The sequence below is a fragment of the Topomyia yanbarensis genome, chromosome 1, assembly GCF_030247195.1.
Source record: "Topomyia yanbarensis strain Yona2022 chromosome 1, ASM3024719v1, whole genome shotgun sequence".
Classification (NCBI taxonomy): domain Eukaryota; kingdom Metazoa; phylum Arthropoda; class Insecta; order Diptera; family Culicidae; genus Topomyia; species Topomyia yanbarensis.
The window spans coordinates 194402580-194428580 of NC_080670.1; the positions used below are offsets into that span (position 1 = coordinate 194402580).

Sequence of the window (26001 nt, forward strand, 5' to 3'; positions counted from 1 at the left end):
TATATGAGAATATCGTTTTATCCCAAAAACGGATTAATTTGCAGTCTTCGGCAATGTTGATTATCACGCCCAAAACTATATATCTGTGGATTTTGGAATGCACAAAATAATTCTGTGATTTTTTACTGATTTTCACAAAAAAACTTCACAAACAAGTAAGTTGTGAGTAAACCAGAAGCAAACGCCCAAGCTCGTATTTGGTATCCGACGTATGAACCCAATCATCTTTCGATTGAGCGGTGTTCCGAAAAAAAAGTCAGTGTTGATGCCGGGCTATGAATTCTTACTTTACGAAAAGTTTCTCAGTCTTACACAAGTTGTGCAAATAGTTGGGAAATGTATATTGAGACATTCACCGAAACGTACACGCCGCACCAACTGCATACTAAACGCCGCTCTATGGTTGCCAGCAAATTTTTTGTGTAACTAGTACTTGTATTTGTTATTTGCAGTAGTAATAAGTCTCCCATTTTGGTTTAAACGCAAGGACAGTTTTTAAAACAGAAATTGACGAAAAAGTATAGCTCATTAAACCAATTTTATCAATTCTGTAATCTAAAAAGAATTTTTGAATTTTATTGAACGTGATGATTTTGGCACCACTTGCATCCTTAACAAAACGATGCATAACGCAGGGCTGATTTTTGGAACAACTTATTTACTCATTCAGCCTTTCGTTATGCAAATTTGCAACACTACGACAGATTGGCTAAGCGCGGTGTTTCATGAATCTCAGCAGTTCCTTTCAGGAAAGGCCGCGTGGAATTTTGGGGAAATGCGTTAATATCTTCAATAGTTTTCTTGAGCGCGTCCCGCATGTGCCCTGAAAACGTCAAGTCACTTTATTTGTAAGATAATACACTAACTCAAAACTTCTTATATAGCTAGGACGACAGAAGCTTCGAACCCGACATAGGGTGATGAGCCCTTTTTGCGCCATGTTTCTATTATCACCCTACCCATTTGAAGCCGTTGGTTAGAGCAGTGTTTGTCATCTTTGTTCAACGCATTGCGTCAAATGGTAGCGCAACAATAGGGGCACTCGATTCGAGTTTTCATTGTGCTCAAACACGAAAATTTTACTGTTTTCAACGCATTTGTGTTATTATATTGGTTCTTAACAACGAAGCAAAGCGGTTGATGTCAATTTTTACGCATTGCATTGATTGTATGGCAAGAAATTACCGAATTAGTGAGGCACCTTGCTTAGTATGGTGAAAATAGGCTTATCACCCTACTTGATATTTCTGCTAAAAATAAGATGCACGAAATATCTAAGTACCTGCGTAACCTTAAGCATGTTTGTCACACCATCATGTATCGATCCTTGCATGAACCTGTAACGGTGAGCATCTCAAACACATTCATGCCGATGAACTTCACCGGCAGCTCATTTTTTCCCGCGAGTGTTCATTACTCTGCCTGCCAGTGCCGCCACCAACGAAGCTTGCATTACCATGTATTCTTCTCGCTTCAACTTGTGCAATTTACCGGCGCTATCCCACTCTGTTGACTGCATGATTCCGAGAAAAATGTGTCTCTGGTGTCGGTGTTGCTGCTTTTCAAGTGCAGAGTCAAGTTTACAGCGGACTTTTAACTCTCAGCTTGGCGCTCTCTCCCACGCACACCAGCGCGCACAGGTTTCAGCATAACATTCAAGCAGGGTGGCCAGTCATTCTTAGATTTAATGGATGTGTTTTTGTGGAAACTGGAACTTGTTAAACCCAACTCAGAATAATTCGATTTGAAAGGAAATTTGAGTCAAACCGTGTTTGACCAACCAAACAATATCACAAACGCAGTAAATCATTATGGATGGAATTCTACAATTAATATCATTGGTCGGGTGACATTGTTTTTATTACCATTTAAAAAAAATTTCCCCGGATATATCGTTCAAATCGAATAATAATATACTTTGTATCTTTCCAAACCCAGTTTTTACTTCTATTATATGCAAAGACAATCCGGCAACACTGCACCCAGCTAAGGCGCAACCCAGCCAATCAACCGAACAGAATCGCACTCTCACTCATTCACGTATGCTTCGTCCGGTTCTAAAGACGTGCTCGACGTCCTACTCGTCGTTTTGTTCGTGTGAAGTTAGCTTGTGGTGAGGTTCAGTGCGAAAAAAATAGCAGGAAAAAAAGTATTTTTCCATCCAGAAAAAAATCGCGTGCTGTGCTGAAAATTCGCGGCGCGAGGCTGGTGAGTTTCGTAGAAAGCAGGTGAATTACCGCTCGGTGCAAAAGTGTAAAGTGATTCCGCAAGTGCTGAAAAGTGTGAATCCGTGAAGTTGGTAGATTTTGTAGGGTTAGAGGAGGCAATAGAAGAAAAAAAGTCCAGCCAGTTAGCTTAGCTAGTCACAGGAGGGGCTCCGTAAGAGAGAAACAGACAGACGGTGCCAGAGAGAGATAGAAAAGAGCGAAAAAAGGGGTTCTCGAAGCAGCGCCGCGCACCAGCAGCAGCAGCGGCGGCCTGGCAAGATTTCCTTCCTGAAATGTAAGTTTTTTATTTTCTTGATATTCGTCTTCGTTTTGCACCCGTCTCATATGCAAGGCTTGTCAGTCCCTCTGCACAATATGTGTATAGGTGCTCCTGGATGGCTGTTGGCGGGGTAGGCGAAGGGACTGTCGTCGGTGTCGTCACGTCTTCTATACTCCTTTTGTGGTGGCGATAGGGTTGGCTACCCGGGAGTACCGGGGGTGTTTGGGGATCAAACTGAATTAGGGTCTAGCAAACTTATTGATATGGTTTTATGTACAACGAAGAGTGTTTCTCGTTATTCACGTTCTTTTTTGATTATTAAGTCATAACGAAATTTTTCAGTAATAAGTGTAAAAATGTTTTGAGTAGCAATTGAGCGACCGAAAATAAAAGTCGCAAGGATAGAACATGCTTCGCAAAACCCGTTTAAAACATATCAGAATATAAAAATCGGAAATAAACTACAAGCATAAAAATCGGACAGAAATCCTTCAGCATGAGAATCGCTTAAAAAGTTCCCACCCGTAAAACTCGGCAAGGATGAACCTCCAATATAAAAATCGTTTAAAAATAAATAAATCGCTCGTAGTAGCATCTTGATGTTCAAGATTAAAAGTCGGCTAACAAAAGCTACTTTGTAAGAATCGGATGTATTTCTTTCCGGTTTTTTCACTGAAGGTTTTTTTTGCCCGACTCTTACAAAGGAATGTCCCAGTCCGATTTTTATGTTTAAAGTTTATATCCGGTTTTTATATTCTAATATATTTGAAACGGGTTTTATGAAGCATGTTCTGTCCTTGCGACTTTTATTTTCGGTCGCTCAATTATTGGTGCTAATAGACATGTTGTATATTCAAACAAATACGCAACAGCTGGATCACATCTGGAGTACACAGCTTGCTATTTGCGACATTTTTGTTTGAACACTTGAAGGAGAAATAAATCTTAAATCATGCCCTACCATGCTTAAAACGCAGTTGTTGGTTGCATCATTCGTTCAAATAGCCCAGCCGCTCAATCATTTTCATTTTCATTGGCTCTGCGAATATCTACTGCGGAGTTGATTAGGTTTTTCAAGCAAAATTACTTCAGCTGAAAGCTATAATTACTGACACTGATTACATTCCTACCTGCACCGAAGAAGCAACGGCAAAGTAGAAATTAGTGAAGGATGGCCAGAATACAAGAAGGTCTGGGTCCAAATCAACAGCCCCCATAAAAAGTTGGGATTCATTCAGGATAAAAACTGAGCTATAAATAGGGAACCTATCGTGGATGTTTAGGTAAAGGGGGTGGAGTAATAGGAGGTCACCAAAATACTAAGCAAAAGGAACAGATATTGTCAAAGGTGTTACTGATTTCGTTTGTGGGTCCGATTCAGAGTATGGGCGTTCCATTGCTTTTTTTTAAATTTCATGCAAATATGATAGTTTCGAGCGAATCTACCCAGCATTCAATAATGATATGAAGCTGAAATCTAAGCCCAAGTTGTTCCTGAAGTATGTGAACGAGCAGTGAAAAGAATCCGGTTTGCCATCTTGTGTGTCATTCAATGCAGTTTAAGGCACCGACACTAAGGAAATTTGCCAACTGCTATCTGTCTAATTTTCGAGCGTTTTTTTTGCGACGAGCACCTTACACCATAACAAGACGCTGTTGCTGTCAATCTTACCCATTCTCTAGGACAAGCCATCAAACAAATTTGCGTCGACAAGTCTGTCATTCTGACAGCATATTTGAAGCTGAAAATTTCTCAATTTTTATCGAGTGGTCTTCTTGAAACCTTCTTCGCCGAGAAAAACCAAAAGAAGAGACCTAATACGCAAACTTCTATACATAAAACCATCAACAGGCAGAGCATCCAGTCAGATGGCAGCCAGAAGTGGCCGAATAATCCGGCTTGCCAAAAAAATCAAGCGCAAACACAAGCAATTATCCATGGTAGAAGAATAGTTATACTCACTATACTTGAAACTATTCCATTAAAGCAGATTACTTACCACACCGCAGCAGAATGTATTGTTCAGCGGTGCTTGGTAGAACAAAGAGAGTGTTGGCAAACAGCGCTGAGTAATATCTCGAGATGAGCTAGATCTGCTGAACAAGAGATTAAATTTTGTAGGCCCTCGTATCCCCCACTTGGCGAAACAGTGAATAATATCGAAAGCGCCATACAGTGCAACAGTTTCACGTCGAAGTCAGACATACATACGCCATGATCTCGAGCATTACCTTTCGGATGAAAGCAACGGTGAACACGCCAAGCACCGATGTTTGGAACGTGACTCGAGAGCTGAAAGCTCGGAACGAAGCATACTCGTGTGGTTGTGATCTTGGATAAACAAGATTACGATCGTCGCGTTCTCGACATAATTAGTAGAAACGACAAGCCGAAAGACCTCCTTCAACGTGATGTTAGAGGAGGTAAACACGGTCCGTCAAAAAATCACCCGTTTGTTGGGAGAAGAAAAATTTGAACGGAGATTCCACGTCTAAAATTCGGAAGTTCCTTCACCACAATGCCTGCCAAAAATCCATAAAAACCCAGTTTCTACGCGACCTATTTCATCCAAAATTTGCGCGCTTGACGAAATGATGGCTGCTTGGTTGGTGGATGAAATGAAAAAGTACCCCGTTACCCACGGAAAAAGTAAAAAAATAGCATAGACCTGGTGGAGTAACTGAAAGATTTTGAGGCCAAACGAGGGTTTGATGTGACTGCTTTATTCCCAATCGTACCATTAGCTGGCGCCTTGGAAAGTCTTCGACGACATCTGGAATGAACTCGCGTACTACCTTATGAGGTTAAACCTTTCAGTGACACAGTCTTGTATGAAACAGAACTTTTTCACTTTTAGAGGGAAGTTCTACAAGCAAATATTTGGTCTTAGCGTGGGCAGCAAGCTTTCACCTCTACTAGTAGACGTCTTCTTGGGCGACTTCGAGGTAGCTTTTGGCTTTTCTTCCCTAAAATTTGAAGACGCTAAGTGGACGATATTTTCGCAGCTGTAAAAGAACGCAACGTAATCAAGACCCTTGACCTCTTCAACTACCGTCACTGCACAATAAAGTTTACGGTAGAGAAGAAAATAGAAGGAAAATTGCCTTTCCTGGACCTGATGATTACCAGAAAAGTGGACAGCAAACAAAAACTCGGGTTTTACCGTAAACTGCCATCCACAGACCAATACATAACTTCCGATTCCAACCATTTCGTTGCTCATAAACAAGCAGTTTTCCATTCCATGGCCCATGATCTGTTAAATGTACCAATGGAAAATGAAGACGACGAGTAGGAAAAAATATACAAAGCTGCTAAATTGAACAGGTATGAAGTAGAATTTAAGCAAAATGCTAAGAAAACAGGAAAGAGAAAAGCACAGACAGAACGTGATGACATTAGAGTCGGATAAAAAAAATAGGAACCAACAATCTGCTTGTTGCTTTACCCAAAAATCACAAACTCCGGTCAAACCACCCTAAAACATCACGGCTAACAAGTCACATACAAAAATTGCAACACTCTGAAAGACTTCTTGTGTAACCATAAAGACAAGCTTCCAATCAACCAAAAATCAGGGATCTACCAAATCCCCTGCATTTCCACGTGGTATACGTAGGTCAAACCCACCGAAAATGCAAAGTTCGCTTTCGAGAACACAAGCATGCTGCTGACCACGAAAGAGCCAAAGAATCCAGTGTGGTGGCACACACTATAGCCCACAATCACCCAATAGACTCGGACAACGCGAAACTCGTAAAAATTGTACAGAAAGTTGTACATCTGAACGCGAGGGAATCCATGTACATAGCCAACGCAGAACATACGCTTATGAACGAGGATAACTCGCTCTTCTCAACGAGAACTGCACGCGGTATGATTGCATGTGTCGCCTAGTAATCAGTCAGACATCGTCCTGTAGATGGGCAACATCGTGCCCGAAACCGGTCGACAAAAGGTAAATTTTTAAGCTTTTTTATAGCTATTAATAACTAACAATAACTGAGTGTTGTGTCCTGCCTCGCATCGCATTTTTGTGAGTGTGGGCCTTCAACGAGTCTTCCAGCTATGTCTCGTTACGGGAATATTTCCTAATTGTTGGAAAGCAGCCCGCACGTTTGCGGTCCTTTAAAAAGGGAAACAAATCGAACATCGATAATTACCGAGGTATTACGTGTTTGAGTGCGGTATCTAATCTGTTCGGGCGAGTTGTTTTAGACACTAGGTTTGTTCCAGTTCACGAAAGATACTACGGAGCAAACAGAAACAAAAAAAAATCCTCCTTTTTACTACGGTTTGCTACCAGAAGAAGAATAAAGAGCAAAAAAGAGTGCAGGAACGATTTTCTCCGGAGTACTTCCACTGGTACTAGAACAAACCTATTTTATTTCGTTGCAAACATTACGTTGCAGAAGACCAACACGGTTTATGCCTAAACGATCGACAACGACCAACCTGCTCTCGTTCACGACATATGTACTCGATGCATTCGCGTACGGAGGCCATTTACATTAATCTATCTGCGGCCCTCGACCGGCCGATCAACCATGAAATCGCAATAGCAAAGCTGGACAAACTTGGTATTCATGGACAACTTCTGCGCTGGTTTCGTTCTTATCTCGATGGAAGGCAACTCCAAATCAACATTAAAAACTGTATCTGCACCATTCCTCGCTACATCTGGCTTTTCACAAGGAAGCCATCTCCGCCCACTAATATTATTTGCCTATTTTAATGAAGTCAATTGCAAATTACAAGGCCCCCCCCCCTTTCTTTTGCCGACGACATGATTTTTTCGCAAATGCGGGATAAAACCGATGCCGAGTTTCTTCAGGGTGAACTTGAGAGCTTTAGTATGTGGTGTGATGCAAATCAAAAAATTCCAGTAAGCGCTCAATCGGCAAATCACGCGGAATCGCCGTCCTATTCAGTTTAGCTACCATTTGTTCGAGTCAAGTATTTCAAGAAACTAGCCAAGTATCTCGGAGTAATTATGGATTCTACACTAACGTTTAAACTATATACTTCATACGTCGTGGATAAGACTTCAGGGCAGCTTGGGCTCATCTTCCGAATAGCGAAAAACTTTAGGGACGTGTACTGTCTAAGATCGCTCTTTTTTACATTGGTTGGCTCCATGCTAAAGTATTGATCCGGTGTTGGGAATCCGTACCACCAGAACAGCGTTGACAGAATCGAGGTTGTCAAACGGCGGTTCATAAGTTTTGCACTCCGGCATCTTTCTTGGCGAAACAGACTGCAGCTGTTGAGCTAGGAAAATCGTTGTTAGTTAATATAGTTTGAAACCCTACGCATCCGAAGGGACTGCTTTCGAGCCCTGTTCGTCTTGGACTTACTTTCTGACAGGGTGGATTGCTACACAGTCCTTGCTGTACGCCTGGATGTTTAAGTTAGCATTCGCGATCCACGCAATAACTTCAGGTCTATGGTCGTCAGAGGACTGTTACCAGACTTCAGCGTATTTTTAACAGGTTGGCGACGGTTTTTAACCTCCGAGGAAAAGGATAAAGGCTAAATTATTGTCCATCCTTACATGTAATTAGGTTAATCAAACACCGTTGGAGCCAAGGGTTCTGTAGGTGATGATACAATAAGTAAACCAACAAATATAGAAATTTGATTATTTAATGCATAACAACATTGTTTTTTTATACAGATCCGTAGAAAATAGGACAATGTTCTGGCTGAACAGGCAGAATCTTGCTTCAGGTGCAATCTTCATTTCAATAAAAACGACGGATAAAACAATAGTACGAGTGTAACTCAATGATTCAACAAAACACTTGTTCATATGGATGCTTAAAAAAGGAGGCGGGAACCGGATAGGTGATATCGACGTGAACTTCATATGGCACTGATTACAATAAGCTGATGTTGAGAAAATGACGTCTAAAAAATAACTCGTATTGCGTATTCCCATTTACCAACAGAAGCTTGATATAAGAATCAAATAGTGTAATGACGTGTAAATTTATCATCAGTATCTTCTGACCTCGCACAAAGCAGAAGCGAAAGATCGCTTCGTTCTGTATCCATTACACAAACAGTATTGTATCGTTGCCACCGGCTGTGCAGTGAAATGAGTCTGCCAAAGAAAACTAAAGTACCCGTACTACGAGATAACACAATTTCGATCGAAAACTCACAGTTCAGGAAGTGGAACATCTAGTTAAAGTTGAAATGGAGCTTAATCTTGTGGAAGTTATGTACATTCAGCTACACCATGTCGAAAATTTTGTTTTCATTGCGTTTAGAAATTTGGCACAAACATTGCAAAGAACAACATGCAACACTGGGTCGAACTTAAGAACACTAGAATCAAGCTCCCCGTGTACATGGAACATGACATGGTGGATGTTCGTATCCATGATTTGACACCGCGCACTATGGTTGATTACATCAAACAAATTATGTCGCAATACGAAGAAGTGGAATCTATCACGAATGACACTTGGAGAAAATTTTTCACTGGTATTCCCAACGACATTCGTATTGTGAGGATGTGAGTGACTAAAACAATATCTTCTTATATGACTATCGAATGCAAATCACCGAAGGATGGTGTAATCTATAAGTAAACGACGCTGATCACGTATTCCGGGCCCTCCGTTCCAATTCTGTAACTATACAGGCAACTACGGAAAAATATGCCCCGAAACAACTAGTCACAACTCATCTACTATAGCCAACTCTAACAAGCAGCCACCGATACTTACAGATAAACAAAAAAACGACCCAATTATTCAAAAACGAAGAGACAGGGACCACGAAAACCGCATTTACACGGATTTACAACAGCGATCCGTAAGAATAAGAGCCTCTGACCGTAAACAGCAAAAAAGCAGTACCGATAATGACATAGACGTAAACGGTAACGTGAGGGAAGACAGACTGAATGACCTCCAAACTGCGACGGCTAAGGCAACTAATGCTTCACCGCCAACAAAAAAAGGATCTCAACACTCAGCGCAAACTGCTTCGACAAGGTCTGGCATATTTATTTACGGGACATTGTCCTACTAAGTATTATCTGAAAAAAATTGACAAAAATCAAAATGAGAATTGTTGATTATGTAACTACGAGCCCGGGAGCTCGGAACATATTCTCTGCCATTGTGCTGTACTATTTCTTCGAAGGAAGACTGTTCCCATCGATATTTCATTAAACTGACAAATAGGTATTGAAGAAAAGTTTCAACGAGAGCGAACAAGTATTGTACTGTAAGCAATTTCTAAAGCTACAAATTTGAACCTGGAAGAACCTGATTGTGCGACATGCTATTGAAAACAATATCTCTCAAAAAATGTCTCTATATGAGATAATCAATACTGAATTTTGAACCCAAGTGGTACAATCTTCCCTATAAGTTCTCAGATTATATCAAATTTTTATGATTTATTTTTCGATTTGATAAATTGATTGATTTGATTTTTGGGCAAGCAATGAAAAATTACCTCCCTTCTAATGTAATAAAAAAACAGCTTTCTACAGATTTCGCCTTTCCCATGTTAGTACGTTTCTAATTTGTTTTATTTTCGAATTATAACACGCGGAAGACGACCCTATTCCTTTCAGTCTCACATTTCACTGGTATCACGGCGTACCAAATTGAGTTTACTAACACTGCGTCGCAGTTGGCGGCTAGCAGCTCTCACCAATACACGCGCGCCCGCCTAGTAGCTGCGACTCTGTGTGTGGTGTAGTTTTCTTAGCAGTGATCGAACCGCACTCAACTAACAACAACTACTGAGTTCGGAACGCGATGCGATGAACAGCTAGCGCACGCAGAGATAAAGATGAAAACTATTACTACTACAACTCTACTAAGCACGTTCACGTATCTACTGTCACAGCTTCTAGTTTAGCGCGGGGGTTTCCAAACATTAAAACCGATTTCGATTCGTGAGTCAGCTGTTATCTCCGGAGTTGACAAATTGTTCAGAAATAGGTTGTTTTAACTGTGCAGTACCACAAACCAGGAAGTTGTAGATCTGTAGGTGGTTCATTATCGCATGCTGAATTGCTTGATTGATATCGAGAAATCATTTTCGGCGAAGTTGTATATTTCGTACCAGGAAAACTGCCAGCCAACATAGAGTTGAAATTGTCCAAGAAGTGTTCTTCAATGTTGATGCATGGGAAGCACAGAATACCGGATAGGTACTACAGATCAAAATAGCGCACGGGTTGCCTAGTGGAACTGATGATAAACGATGAAACTAATTTTGTTTTGATTCGACATCGTTGTTCACTTCTGAACTGGCCGAGCGGAATGCAAACTAACACACGTTGTCTCCTCCCGCGCGCACGTAGGCGTTTGTTTACATTGTAGGTGTTTTTTGTTGGTTCTAGCAAATTGCGTGAAATGTTTTTTTGTGCTCAACGTTTCTCAACGTTTTTTTTTTTGCTCAGAGTATCTGCTGTTTGCGATACGTCTGATCTTTCGGTTTGTATTTCTGCAAACTATGCCATGCTTCGAGTCAATATTGTGTAGCTTTAGGAAACTAATTGAAATTTATCGCAGCGTAGATTTTAAAAACAATTTAATTGAAAATGGGAGCTTCTCTTTGTTTAAATTATGTTTAACTAGTTAGGGCGCTATATAATTATTATTTTTCCAGTCCATATCGAAAGACCATGGTTGGCTCGTATTCTATGAAAAGGGTTAATAGGCAACCATTAAATGACATATATTGCCGGAAGAGATTGTAAGAAAAGAGAGACACTGATTTGTTTCTACATTGTTTTCAACGGTTTTTTGGTTCAGTGTATTCTTATCGAATAGTTGCTTGTAGTGCTTTGTGCAGTGTGGTTGTTGAATATCGTATCAATTTGCTCACTATATCCGGGGAGCTCTTCCGAGAACCTAGCTTTACAGCTCTAGTAGGACAACTCTCGTTGCATTGTGACGATGATTTTGGCGGATTGTACACTGACTTCATCATGTTTGACAGCTGATTATCTAATAAGAGTTGCTTAGGAAGTAGTAAGTAGGAATTCATATCAATCCGACCCATATTAAAACCTCAACAGCATGATAGCCATAATTACCGGCCGCCCCCATCTCCATCGTTCACGGGGAAGGAAAAGGATAAGGTACACGAGAAGTGTTGATGCTCCACCTACTTAACGGAAGGTAAACGACTCATCAAGATTTTCCATAGGTGTCGCGGAGTTGGTCGTTTGGAAGGGTACAGGATTCGCTCCAAGCAAGTGATGCGACCTGTAGAGCATGGTTTATTAGGTAGTAGTTTAGTTGGTTTCCGAGTATACGATCACTCGAAAAAGAATATATCTTATTTAGTTTTTAATTCATTTAAAACTCTGGGTAGCCGGCTACCGAGACTGTTCTGTTTTCAAACACAAAAGCAATTTGAACCCCACACAGCCGACCGTGGGAGTATTGCCTAGGAAAGCTAATCTTATCTGCGTAATGAGCCGGATCACTATTTATTGCGACAGCATAAAAAAATCGCCATTCCTTTTCTACGATATATTTGTTGGGTTTAAGTTTAAGCAAAAACGACTAAAGGAGGCCTGTACCCCGGTTGGCAACGCGGGGATGTAAGGGATAGGAGTTCCATATCAGAGGTGAATGGCGACATAGATTGGCCTCATGTTGCACGATAATACAGCTTTGCCAACCTACAGCTCCAGTAGGACAACTCTCGAAAAAACAAGAAACAAAAAAAATTCTCATATCCTCAGTAACAATTGAAGTTTTATAGCACGCTACAAGTGCAATCTAAGTTTTGTCAGTAGCTATAAAATTACCACAAAAACCTGATTTGTTACTAGAGATAGCCACCGGAGATGTTGTGAAGTTTGGAAGTATTTCCTGTTTATTTTTGTGACGTGAAAAAAACCGACAATTGTCGAAGATGAAATTAAATAAACTCGTAATTTCTAAACGAGGTCTCAAGCGCGAAGATACAAACGGTCGCTCCCACGCTATCAGAAATCGTTCCAACACTCAGTCCAAGCAGCCTAGGTTCATGTTTTGAGTTGTACCATCTTAAAAAAATACTCATACATTGGACACTAAGTTTCAGGGCGCCATAGCTGGAGATTCTAGTGACGGCGCCGGTGGTTGAGTGGTAAGCGTGACCGCCACTCGTTCCAATTTGCCTGGGTTCAATTGCAGCCAAGGTTGTTGAGATTTTTCTGAGGTGAAAAAATCTGTGGTCACGTCTTCCTTCGGAAGGGAAGTAAAGCCTGGATCGATATTTAGTCCAGATAGTGAAGTCACCTCTCTGAGGTCGGTAAAGAAGAAGTAACTTCTATACTCTTACTAACAAAAATATCCTCCTCCTGTGTGATACTTGTGGAGTGCGCAGTAGCATATACGGCCTCTAGCAAAAGCAAGTATTGGACTAACCATTCCTTCCCTTTCCTTGCGCGATCTACGTTCGGGCCTGGCCGGCGCCGGTATTGATCAACAAAACACTAGGATTACCATAAGTTGCACATTGAAACATGTTTCGCTACTCCCAAGCATAATTATCTACTTATTCTCTGTACAACTTCAGCTAGTCCAGATCGATAACGGAGTAGCAGCCAGGGGTGGTCGCACAAGCTCAAGCCATTGCTGGAAACTCTAGTGATGTGGGGGACTCAATCTTCTCTAGCACTACACTCAAAATTACACATCCGAATTTCTATTCGCGCAAAAATTCAAAATCCCACACATTTTTGTAAATAACCAAACGACTTTTTTCGCACGAATAGTGCAAGCAAAGTACAAACGCTCGTGCGATCAACACATTAACTTATTACTACTCAACCTATTTTTCATGTCCAGCATAAATTGAGTTTTCCGGAAGGAAGGAATTGAAATGGTCTTTTCAATAAAAAAATATCTTTACGCACCGAAGCAGCTGATATAATAAGGAACAATTGATAAAAATTTCAGAATGATCGGTAAATTGGTTCCGGAGATATCGTGGTCGCCGCAAAGGAATTAAAAAAAAATGCGATTCCGCGATAATCGAGTTCAAAATTCGAATGATCAACAGATAGCGGTCTATGAATAGCTGTACCTAACAACCCAACTGTGGGTATGAGTACCACATGAGTACCACATCTACTACAGTGGCGTCGAAAAAGCAGGGTAAAATAATGGGCTCGGTAGTGCTTGGTAAACAGTAACAATGGGTTATCAGATGAAGATCGGTCAGTGACCGTATCTACGTACTGGCAATTTTTTTTTCACTATAGTTTAATCAACGATTACGCACCAACAAACGACATACCCGATTACATGGAGTTCTATGAGCGTCTAGACTAGACCCGCGGAGTGTTCAAAAATTGACGTTGGTTGTTGAATCGCAACCAGAGGCATGGCTATCTGTAGCATGAAGGGACATTTCGAAGCACGCCTAGAGACATCCGAATGTCAAACTTGGGATAAACTAATTCCAGCGGGCCATGAGGCGGTTAGACGTTAAGTGCCAAAGAGCGAAAGGCGAGAAATATTAGGCTAGAAGCCGAATGCTTGCTGCGGCTACAAGGGGGAATAACGCGATGAGAGGAGGAGCAGCCGAGAAATACTTCATTGGTGTAAGAACGGTTTTCGCGGCAGCACAGAAAAGCACAGCCAAGTAAAACGAATTTTTAATCTCCAGAATATTTTTTGGGAAACTCGAAGCAAGAGAACATGAGGTTTTTAAAGATTAAGCAACTTAAAATGTACCGATGGTCCAACATCTAGGGTGATGGTGAAGTTGCCCGTCTAAGGCCCATGGAAAAAAATGAAAGAAATGCTTCACTGATCAATTTAATTTATTAATTTAATTGCAGGTTTTAACCAAAATTGACTGAGTTTGGAGTATGTTCGGATCATCTTTTTACCAATTTTCGTAGACTTTTTAATCATTTAAAAGCTCTACTATACGGTTAAGAACGTTATACGTGAGATGAAAACCGGTAAAGCTGATGGGAAGGACGCGACCTCGGTTGAACTTCCCAATCACGATGGTGAGAAGCTGCACCAAATAATCCACTGTATTATTCTAAGAATATGAGCAGACGAAGAATTGTCTGCTAGTTGGCTGGATGAACTCGTTTGCCCATCCACAGGAATGGACACAAACTGGAGTGCGCTAATTATAATAGGAAAATCTATATTGAACTCAACGCACACAACGCTGTCGCGCATCCTGTTTAGCAGACTAAGACCGCTTGGGAGTCCTTCGTCGGTGAATATCAGGCTGGCTGGTTTTTGTGAGGACCGATCAACGACAGATCAAACGTTCGGCCTGCGGATGATCCTAGACAAATTCCGGGAGTACAACTTGCAGACTCACCAGCTGTCGTGTAAAGGAACGGAACTATCATCACAAGATCGCATATGCTCCATGGTTTTGCGACGATATTGATGTAATTAGAATCGATTATAGAGCAGTGGAAGAGACCTTCGAGCCTTTTAAGAGGGAGACAGCGCGGATAGGCTTAGTCATCATCTCAGCCAAGACACAAGATCCTGTCGCTCTTTATGGCCACGAAGCGTGGACGTGGAGGCAGGCAGATAGGAGAGCATTCGGAGTCTTGGAGCGTAAAGTGCTGCGGACAGTACTCGGCGGGATATGCGAAAATGGAGTGTGGCGCAGACGCATGAATCATGAGTTGTATCAAAAATAGACAATTGTGAATATTTTCGAACAGATAAAATATGGAAGACTGCAATGGACTTGTCATGTGGTACGAATGTCGGAAGAAAGAAATACGAAAACAATATCCAGCAGGAAGCCAGAAAGAGGACGCCGACTTTGTGAGAGGCCACGAACACGTTGGCTATACGCAGTGGAAGAGGATCTGAGATCCCCGAACGTACGAGAGGAACTGGAAGGACGTCGCCCATAACCGACAAAGATGGAGCTCTGCGATACGTCCGGAATTGGCGAGATGACGCTGTAGCCAATAAGATAGAAGGTAGCTTGTTAATACGGTAATAATCTCTTTCCAGACCTGGATTTATCAACTCAGAGGGCTTCATCAATTGCAACAGTTGGTAGAGAAGCTTCCAAATCGATGAACGTTGCAGACCGATTTGACGGATTATATCACTGAAATATAGTTGGAAGCACCGACGACTTTCCGGTTTTGACGAAACCGCCCAATCGTTAAGTCGATCCACTCAATTAGCCACTTTACGCTCGAAAAGGGCTCAACCAGCTTGATCAATCTTCCGAAAACCAGCTCTTTTGATGCTAATTATATACACCATCAGGATTCCATCAACCGTTGCAGACACTTGCAACGAAATGGAAAATTCAACAAATCGATCAATTCTGCCAATACATTCCATTCCGATAGGTTTGAGCACAATTGTTCCCAAACTCAGAGAATCGTAAATTTTCCACCAGCCCAGCGGTAACCCGGCGGATCACACAGACTCATTCTTGTCACATACAATTTGAATAGATGGAAGTTGACTCACGCCAGGCAGTGTTATGTTGTTTAATTATGAACGAACGGAGAGAGAGAGGGTAGGAAACTGAAAAAGAGAGTGAGACAGATAGAACCAAAGACGATGACGACAATGAAAGAATCGAGAGTGTACATGCAAAACAGTCGAAACGTGGGTGGCAGTTCGTATGGTGTGTACGAACGAGCAAGTCAGGAAGGTAAACCAATACCGATTGGCAGAGCAAAAACGAAGTAAACCTGTTTGCTTCTAATTAATTCAATCAATTGTGTGCTCTGTGTTATAGCGAACGGATAGCTCGTTCGATCGCTGGTCCGTTCGACATTTGTGTCTGGGGGAGGAGGATTGTTCCGTTGTGAAGAGCGGAGTGTATGATATTGCATTCTGAAATAAAATTTTGTTATTTCTAGATAACTCGGTCGGTTCATTGTCAATGGAACATTTTCATTTAATTTGCATTTGAGGTTGATCTGGTTCGGTCAACAATGCATTGGATGGATAATTTGTAACATACCACTGAAAGTTAATTAATGGCTGGTGTATGTTAATATTAATTAAATATGGCGCTCTTCGTGGCAGAACCCGTCACCCTTTCCTTTCCAGTTTCATCCAAATGAGCCGGTTCTCGCTAGATTCATATCGATTCTGGTTTTTTTTAACCTATTTGTGTCGACTACCCATTATGAGCCGAATTTTGGGGACAATGATCTGCCATTGGCTATGATTCATTAACTTTAGGCTACGTGTTAAGTTCCACTTTCAATTGAGCAGCGGAAATGTAACGAATTCATGTGTAATGGCGAATTTTATTCGTTAAATTCGTTCATCGTAGCATCGGTAATGTTTTATCAACTATCATATGCATTAAACCCGATTTTCTTCCGGATCTTCTTTCGGTTTAAGAATAAATCGCTGAATCTTCTTCAGATTTCTAAAGGTCTGAAATAACGGATTTCAGATGTGACCGATATTTCTAAGATCCGCTCGGAAAAGGTAAGGGTAGCCAACTCAAAGCAGGCAAATGATATTGCTTGCTGTGAGCACTTCATGCGGGATTATAGGGTATATATTCCAGCTGTAAGGGTAGAAATTGGAGGCGTTTTCAACGATGACAGTTTGACATGCGGGTATCTACTGCAGTATGCAATTGGCCGTTTTAGAGACCGCTTACTTCAGCCGGTGAAAATACGAGATTGCAAATGTTTGAATTCAGTTTTAATCGCGGGAGATGGTTCGAAAACATAACCTCAATCGAACTCTTAACAAGTGACTTTCGTTGAAACCGTGCTACCGAACTACATGCTTTAGCGTAAGGCTCGTCTGCCTGTTCGCCTGTTTGTATCACGGGCCATAAATTGTTCTAAGTGCGGTTAAAATCACGTGGATGATTCGTGCAGTAAGAATGCTGGAAAGTGCTCTTACTGTGCAGAGAGTTTGCATGATACCTGGGCATATTCGGGTAAGCAGGGATAAACTACAATTCTTCTTTGTACCATAAATCAAAATGCTCCTCTAACGAGGGCGAGACTGATGATCCACAAGAGGGAAAAATCGGTCTTCCGTAATTCACGATCTTTGCGATAGCTTTTGACACATTGACACACGATAATTTTTGACAATTCAAAACACGGATTCCTGCTTCCCCAGCGCACCTGAGTGTCTTAGGAATATCTGCTCAACATCGCTGCCGTTAGATTGCACGTCGAAGGTAATCTTTGATCCTCACGGTAGTGACCATCTTTCGATCGTAGTCTCAATCGACAACGGCTTAAAGCCATCGAAGTCAATCAACATTTCGTATGACTTCACACGAAACCTTGATTAGAAGAGCTATGCAGCCGCGATATCCGATAAATTCGAATCCACTCAAGAACTTCCTCCGGAAGGTTTGCTCGAATTCCTTCCCGGCACAGAAGACCGCGTTACCTCCTGATACCACGAATGAAGCACCTTTTCGATGGTGGAGCTCTCACTCGCTCTATATGTAACAATAAAACCCCAGGGACAGACATAATCAATTTCAACTTATTGAAGAGTCTGTCAAGATTCGCTAGTTGAGTTATTTAATAACTTTTTTGTGAATACCCTTGCCCCACGCGATTGGAGACAAACAAGAGTCATCGCCATCTAAAAACTGAGAAAACCAACCTCCGATCACAATTCGTATCGTCCAATTGCAAGACAGATTGCATAAATTACAGAACACTTTGGAAAGTTTGTCAACGTGGACTGTTCTCGCGTGGTCATATTCATACTCGCTCGGGAGCTCTCACTTTTAAATACGGTACTTATATGCACTAGGCAACAAGTCTCATGGCGCTATAGTTGGAAACGCCAGTAGATGGGAGAGCTCACTTTCTTCCTTCATCCGAAGCGTACATTCAAAATTAAGAAGTTATATATGTTGAGATGCGGGAAACAAGAGAAAAGTTTGAATTTTTGCAAAGGGTTGTAACCATATTTTTATTAAATACTTATAGTACGTTTAGCGTAGTACAATATCTAATCTAAAAAATTCTCTTAAGAACGCGAACAATATTATTAATTTTTGAGGTTATAACAATTTCTGCAAAACGCGTTTTTTCAAAGAGGATTATCGTGACTACGATTCCAGTCCAACAGCTTAACTGAAAGCATAACATCAAGCAAAATTTCAATAGTATAGGGACTTGTGGTGTTTTTGAACAATTCATTAAATATTTCTTTTCTTTGTGAACCAGGACGATTTTTCCAAAAAAGCCATTTTCATCTGAAAAAATTATTTAAAAATTCATAACTTTGATATAAAAATTTAGACAAAAAATGGAATCGTTCCAGGACACACAGTTAAATTACTAAAAAAATCATTTTTTTTCTGAAATCGCATAAAAACTTTTTTTGGTAAACGTAGTCAGCGCAAAGTCGTTTTTGGGAAAATATGATTTCGAGATAATCGCGTTTAAAGTATAAGCGACACCCCCGTAAGGGAGCCAGATGAACAACGCTATAGCTTTGCTTCTACTGCTTGGATATCTATAAAAATGTGGGATTACATTTTTAACAACCTATACTTTAAGATAAAATAATTTAAAAAGATCGAATTTTTGACCGACCGACATATATAACCTCTTAAACATCAGAATGACGACACGCGCAAACAGTCAAAAGCCTATGCGAATATACAAACGGTATCTCGGTAATATAAACGAATTCAAGCACGCAAAGTTATATATTCGATAGCATACGCGACATTGAAACACTCATGCGATTAAACACGGTCACATAGAAACGCTCGCGTCTTTCGCCATAAGACATCAGATCATGTCACTGACATCGATAGCGCTTTAATTTTTCGCTCACAGCCGGAACTTGACTAACAGCGACTTCAATTTGATCTACTGTTAAGGCCTCATCTGTGAACACATTCGCGAATTTCTCCGAAAAATGTCTGCATATATCTTGGGATGTGGTAGCTGCGCGGCAATCCTGAAAACGCGTCAGTGATTAAGTGCACGTCTTAGCACAACTTAGCCACGCGGTACCAAGCGCAAACCTAATCTAAAAAAAAAAGAAAAAAGAATAACGCTCATACATACTAAACAATACGTTCAATGGCGACGCGGCTGGACACTCTAGTGGTACGGGTGAACTCACTCTCTACTAACACCTGAACTGTTCACTGAAAATTTAGAAACAGATTCGCGGTCCGCGAGATCATTCAAGAACACACCAGAATATGCAAATGGCCATACAGTTACAAAATCGAATTTTGACATGTGAAGTAACGTATGTGCGCTAGCATACACAAAAAACACGTTAACATGCAATCGCTTCAATCCTTCGCGATCATCCACGCACATCTATGCCCGCGATCTCGCAAACCTGATAACAGCCCGGTGATGAAGTGAACGTTTCAGCACTTACATATTTACAAAAGCGGACTCAAACGTGAACCTGCAAATGCTCGCATTCGCGCGACTATAAATCAGGGTCTGATTTGATGATGGATTTGTGTTGACTTTTCTCGACAATAGATTTATTCTCGGTTATTGCTGCGATAGTGATAAACCGGAGTTAGTTCGGTTATGACTCTGATATAACTAGATATCGGGTTCGATTCCTGATCAATATAGGATGTTCCCGGATAGGAATATTTTTTGATTGCCTTGGGTTAGTAGACGGAAACTTTCAATAAAGGGGTCTGATGTGGATGATATAATTCGACCGGACTCTGCACTTCCACTAGGCTCGTTACTTCTCACCTTAGCAGGTGGTAGTGCCGATGGCTTGGTCAAGTCTTGCAGAGAATTATCGGAAATGTTTATGTTTATTACCTTCACCAGCAGGCCCCTTGGCCCCAATGGTGGTTGCTTAAACTAATTACATTTTAAAATTGACAACATTTTCGCTTTTATCGCATTCCGCGTCCGGTTGAAGTCAAGGGCCGTCGCCACACTGTTAAACATTCGTTGGAGTCCGGTAACAGCGCTCTGGCAACCATAGTTGGTTCTCCTGAACGGAACCAACGCAGAAGGGAGTTATTACGTAGAGCTCGAACGCGGGCTTGACGTCCGAGGATTGTAGGGCAATCCACTCTGGCAGAGAGTAAGTCCGAGACGAACGGGGCTCGAGAGCAGTCCCTCCGAATGCTGAGTGTATCGAGGTGTATTAGCTGGCAACGGTTTTCATAGCTCGGCAGCTGAAATCCGTTTCGCCATGGGAGATGACGAAGGGCGAAGCGTATGAACCTGCGAAATGGAAGCTATTGGGTTCAATTCCCGATTCTATCAAGTATCTTCCCGGAATGGAAATTTTCTTGGTGGACCCTGGTTGTTGGCGGAATATTCGAAATGTATCTGGTTACGTTCTTTTGAAGGAAAGAGGTCTGCAAAATTAACCAGCCCGTTTTTTGTTAACTGGTTTTTGTCATGAGTTAAAATATTAATTATCTTCTAGATAAATCGTTCAGCTCACACCTTTGTGGGGGTATGAGGTGGGACCATCATCATCATCATCATCTTAATCATCATCATCATAAATTGGTCACGTTCCGAAGTCTATACCCTCGATCCTAAAACCAATCAAAAAATAACACTCATATCAACTAGATAACACGTTCCATGGCGACATGACCGAGAACTCCAGTGATATGCGAGAACTCACTCTCTTCTAGCATCTGGACTGCACACTGAAAATTGAGTATCATATTCAAGGTTCGCGCGCTCATTCAAGATTACACGCGAGTATACAAATGGCCGCACTACACCAAATTATATTAATACACACGAAGACACATACACGCTAGCACACACGACATACAAACGCTTGAGACCTTCGCGATCATCCACGCACATCTACACCCGCCATCTCGCAGACCTGTTAACACCCCGGTGATAAAGTGAAAGTTTTAGCACTTCTACTCTAGTCTAGTCAAGTCTACACATACACAGCCAATACATTTTGGGGCCCTGGAAAATTGTAGGCATTCGCCCACAATTTTTCTTGTCAATATTAATGTTTGTTGCACATATGATATGTGAACTGTGCAGCGTTCAAAATGAAGATGATTCAAAGTTATACGGCATTAAAAGTATTCAGTTAATGAATAATTTAATCAACGAATTATTTTGAACCTTGAATAAGGAAGAAACGTGGACAACCGTACCGACCGTTTCAATTTGATGGGGGTTTCATAAATCGTTGGGAGTGATTTGGCTATGAGGGTTAATGTCACTCCTTTGGTCCTAAGTTCCTGGGATGGGGCAGATGTTATTAGCCCTGTCCAGCCTAATGAGCCAAGGTTATAGCGCCTTTACTCGCTCTCTGAAATAATGATAAAGAAAATTGCTAAAATTATAACAGCCACTTAACCCTCCGGAAGTCGCGCAAATGGCCCACTGAACGCTAAATGCGCTAAGACGATGTCGCTAGAATTTCAGATTTAATTTTAGACATAAATGGATTAACAATAAATCTATTAGTAGCAGATGTTTGTATTTTTTAGTCCGTTTAAGACAGTCAAACAACAACTATCATAATGCTGCAACTCTAAACTCGAAGCAGTGCCAGCAAAATTGCAAAGAGGAGTCAAATTCTCTCGGATATTGATTGGTATGTAGTCGACGCTAATGCTTAGTCATTAAAGGAACACTTTATGCTTATTACGCTGATTATCCGCCCAATCGGAATCGTTCAGTTTCAAAGGCAGACAGAATTCCCTTCGGTTTTGCAACCTGGATGCATTTGTCCCTCCCCCATCTCTTACCTTGTATCGCCATCCATTCATACTTTCTCTTACGTTCAAATAAGCCCCGTTCAATTATTAGGAGTATGATTGCACTCAATAGTCCAGCAAATATCTGGTCTTCCACGCATAGTCCGCATCAAGCTTATTACTATTGACTACCAGACATCTCAGATCTGGCTTCCAGAAAGCCCCGATATTTGCATCCAGTGACACTAAACTGAGTTCATATAGCAGCGAGGTTAAAAATTAGCGATTTATCACTTTTTATTTTATTTGTTTAAATATTCCGAGCACAAATTTAACGCGTGTCAAATTTTCAGGACTTTTTTCAGCCACCGGTAAAGTGAATGTTATGGCACTTATATATTTACAAACAAGGTCTCAAACGTGAACCTACAAATGCTCGTGTTGGCGCGACCATAAATTGGTCACGTCCGGAAGCCTATACCCTCGATCCTAGAACCAATCAAAAAATAACACTCATATCCACTAGATAACACGTTCCATGGCGACATGACCAAGAACTACAGTGATATAGGAGAACGCACTTCCTTCTAGCATCTGAACCGCGCACTGAAAATTGAATATCATATTCAAGGTTCGCGCGATTGTCCAAGAAGACACGCGAATATACAAATACCCACTCGATGCAAAATTATACTAAAACACGCGAAGTCACATACGCGCTAGCACACGCGACATACAAATGCCTACACGATCGAACACGTTAACATACAAACGCTCGAGCCCTTCGCGATGATACACGCGATCTTGAAATCCCTGTCACCGCACATCTGAACCGTATGTTCAATATCAGAATCACGGCCCGCTGCAATTAGCCTTAAGCAGTGTTTTTGAGTGGGCAACATTTCCCGTCTCGTCTGCAATTGTAGTGAGTGATTATGACAGGTAGCCTTTCCGAGAACCAAGCTCTAGAACTCCATTTCGACGACCCTAAAAAAAGTTCAGTTTAGAAACGTAAAAACGGGATCGTTACCGTATTCATGAAAACTATTCAGGAATTTGGAAGACATTTTTTCCGTTCACTTTTTCAATAAAAATAATATATTATTGAAGGTTGTAGATATAAAGAGTAAAATGCGCTAAGCATCTGATGTCAACCTTTCCTAAAAGAAAATCGATTATATTTAAATCGATTTTCTTCTGGGAAAGGTTGAAATCAGATGATACTCTTGTAAAACAGTGTATACGCAGATTGAAATAAATTTGTTCTAGGAAGTATTTTGACCGCCATACTCACTAAATAGAAAATCCTATCTCCTAGAGAAGCGACAGCCTGTTGCTATGTCACCCGTCTTTGTCTATGTCATTCAGATGAATCCAAAAGGATCACTCTAACCACCACAACCTCCACACCTGTCGGAATGTCGAATCTGCTACCAACTTCACCCCCATCCTATCCGACGAGGACCGTGTGTGTTTGTGTACGTTGAGCATCGAGTTATTGCTAATTTCGGGCATGGTACCGAGCAACCAGTTGTTGCTTCAGTCAGTTTGCCACCCACCACTCAACATCACGACTCTGTTGCCAGCATCCGGTTTCCAGGAAACCAACCATCCTCTTTCAATTTACTCAGCGCAAACACACACTCTCTTCTACCGCTTTTCGTTGTGTGATCCCCAGTTCCAGCTGTGGCTAATTTTCATCCGAATGAGAAAGAGAGTGAGAGCGAATCCGTTGTGAGAGGGTGGCATCCTGCCATGGCTCGGAAGTGGAGCAAGCAGTTTTTCCCCCCGACAACCGAGTTCGATTCTATGGCAACGATATCCGGACGAAATGGGCTGGTGATGGTGGTGAGAATATGGCCCGGTTCGGGTCCGGTATCAGGCTGAATCGAGCTGTCAGGTACAAAAATAACATTCGAATTTTGGACGTTAAAGTAAACTGTCAACATCCGCTTTCAGGGAATATCCCGGAAAACTTTATTCAAACGGGCATTTTCACTCAAAGCGCATTTTGACAGCTACCTTCAAGTTTGATTTTTTCAACGGAAAATTAGCCGCTTGTCAGCGGGCTGGATTAAACATCAGATCACTAAGGATGTCAGGCTGCATTTTCATACAATTTCCCACTCATTGTTTCATCACATATCGTATTCATCGAGCTCTCAGTATTTCCATCACGATGCCCTACAGTCGGACGGGAAAAACTGTCGGAAGTAAATAATCCTTTTTTTTATTACTTTGTCAGCAGTAATCACCCGAACTCTCTCTCGTCGGTATCCTCTGGTAAAATGCATTTCCCGCACCCGCCTCACATGGCTTCTTCTGTGACGTATGTGTGTGCCTAATTGGTACAATTCAGGGAACAATATTCACGCTGCAAGCGTTTGTAAAATGTAAACCGATCCATTGAACACGATTTCATTACATCATTATTTGTGGCTCATTTCTGCACTATACTGGCAGATAATTGCATCCGCGTCGCGCCTCGCCGCGTACGATGCAGTGCGGAAGCTGTGTGAAATGTACGTGAATCCTTCGATGAAATACCACAGTGGCAGGATTGGCACAATCCTTACATTAACTGCAGTTACGGGAAATGTTACCGGAGAGGTTTCTCCGGGAAGTATCGTTTCGCGGGCTTTCGGGGGAATATAACTTCCCGGAAGCACACAAAGCGTACCAGCAGCGCGTGGTTGCTGCGGAATTTTTGTTCGGATCTGTCGTGATGTCGAATCTTTTAAGTTTGATGCGTAACATTACATTTTTTTCTAAATTTTTGAATCCGTTGTTGTTTTGCTCAATATGCGGATGAAATACGCATTGTAGTGTTAGAGTGGACACGGTTTTCGCTTAGTCGTCCGTTTCGAGAACAATCGTTTGAGTCGGAACATTTTAATGGTGAATAAGAGACTAAGGCATGAGTTTAAGACGCTCTTTTAATTCGAATGTTAATTTTGTTTTTTTTTCGGTCATCCATGACTTGTTTGTCGATAGGAAATCGTTTTCATTGAACCAACTATAACAATGTTATTAATATTTTACATCAACATGAATTTTTGTTTCGATTTTTCGTCTTTGGATTCTCGCAAACACAGTACATGCGCCACACCCTGAACTGCGGAGAAGTCCATTAATTCGCCCCTGTTTGTATTTTCCTGTAGCAGATACTTTACGTGGATCGACCTTTACTGTATGTCAAGGTTCGAAGAAGTGATTAAATATTCATTAGAAATTTATTATGTCTTGTAAAGATGGTTGCACAGACTGTCCAAGAAAGTTGTAACTAATTTTTCGGTTTCATTTGGCTAAATATTTTTGCACGTGTTTTCCGTTGGTTACGTAGATTAAATTGGAATTAACTAGAACTGTGTCTATGAAGATATGAGAATATTTATGACGACCGACGTCACAGTCCTGTGGTTTAGTTACACTCATTACGATGGCTTCATCCATGATTCGTACGAGCAGGGCAACCTGATCCAACAACATGTTCCAATCAGCCATATATCCTGCCGAGATTCCTGCCCTAAGGGGGGATCCAATCCGACCGACACTGACAATGTTGCAACCTTAGCTCATATTACCTGAATACCACTGACTGGTATTGATATGGAAACATACGCAGCATAATCTAACAATGTCTTCGTCTCTTTCTGTCCCCTTATTTTCAGATACTTGTCATCGCCCACGGTCAAACTGTTACTCCGCATAGACCGGCAACGTTTCCGACGAACTCGATTCATCTCAATCACAATCACGGTAAGAGAGTTGTTCTTTTATTGGCAGGTACATTTGTATCGCCATCAACGGCAAAGCTCTATTCAATGGGAGGCACAAAAGAAAAGAACTTTTTCCTCTTCAGTCCATACAAT

General features: G+C 41.4%; 1 protein-coding gene across 7 annotated transcripts in view; it reads left to right on the forward strand.

The window, feature by feature from the left end:
• The first annotated feature begins 2033 nt into the window (after positions 1–2033).
• The window catches only part of LOC131686024 (signal transducer and transcription activator), a 126682-nt gene continuing 102714 nt past the window's right edge, over positions 2034–26001 (forward strand). For 4 of the 7 annotated variants that reach the window (XR_009304916.1, XR_009304918.1, XM_058970140.1 and 1 more), the window contains exons 1-2: positions 2034–2502; positions 25801–25888. The gene's annotated coding sequence lies outside the window, so the exon portion shown is untranslated. The remainder of the gene's footprint in view (positions 2503–25800; positions 25889–26001) is intronic. The other 3 variants (XM_058970185.1, XM_058970194.1, XM_058970177.1) reach the window with 2 other exon arrangements.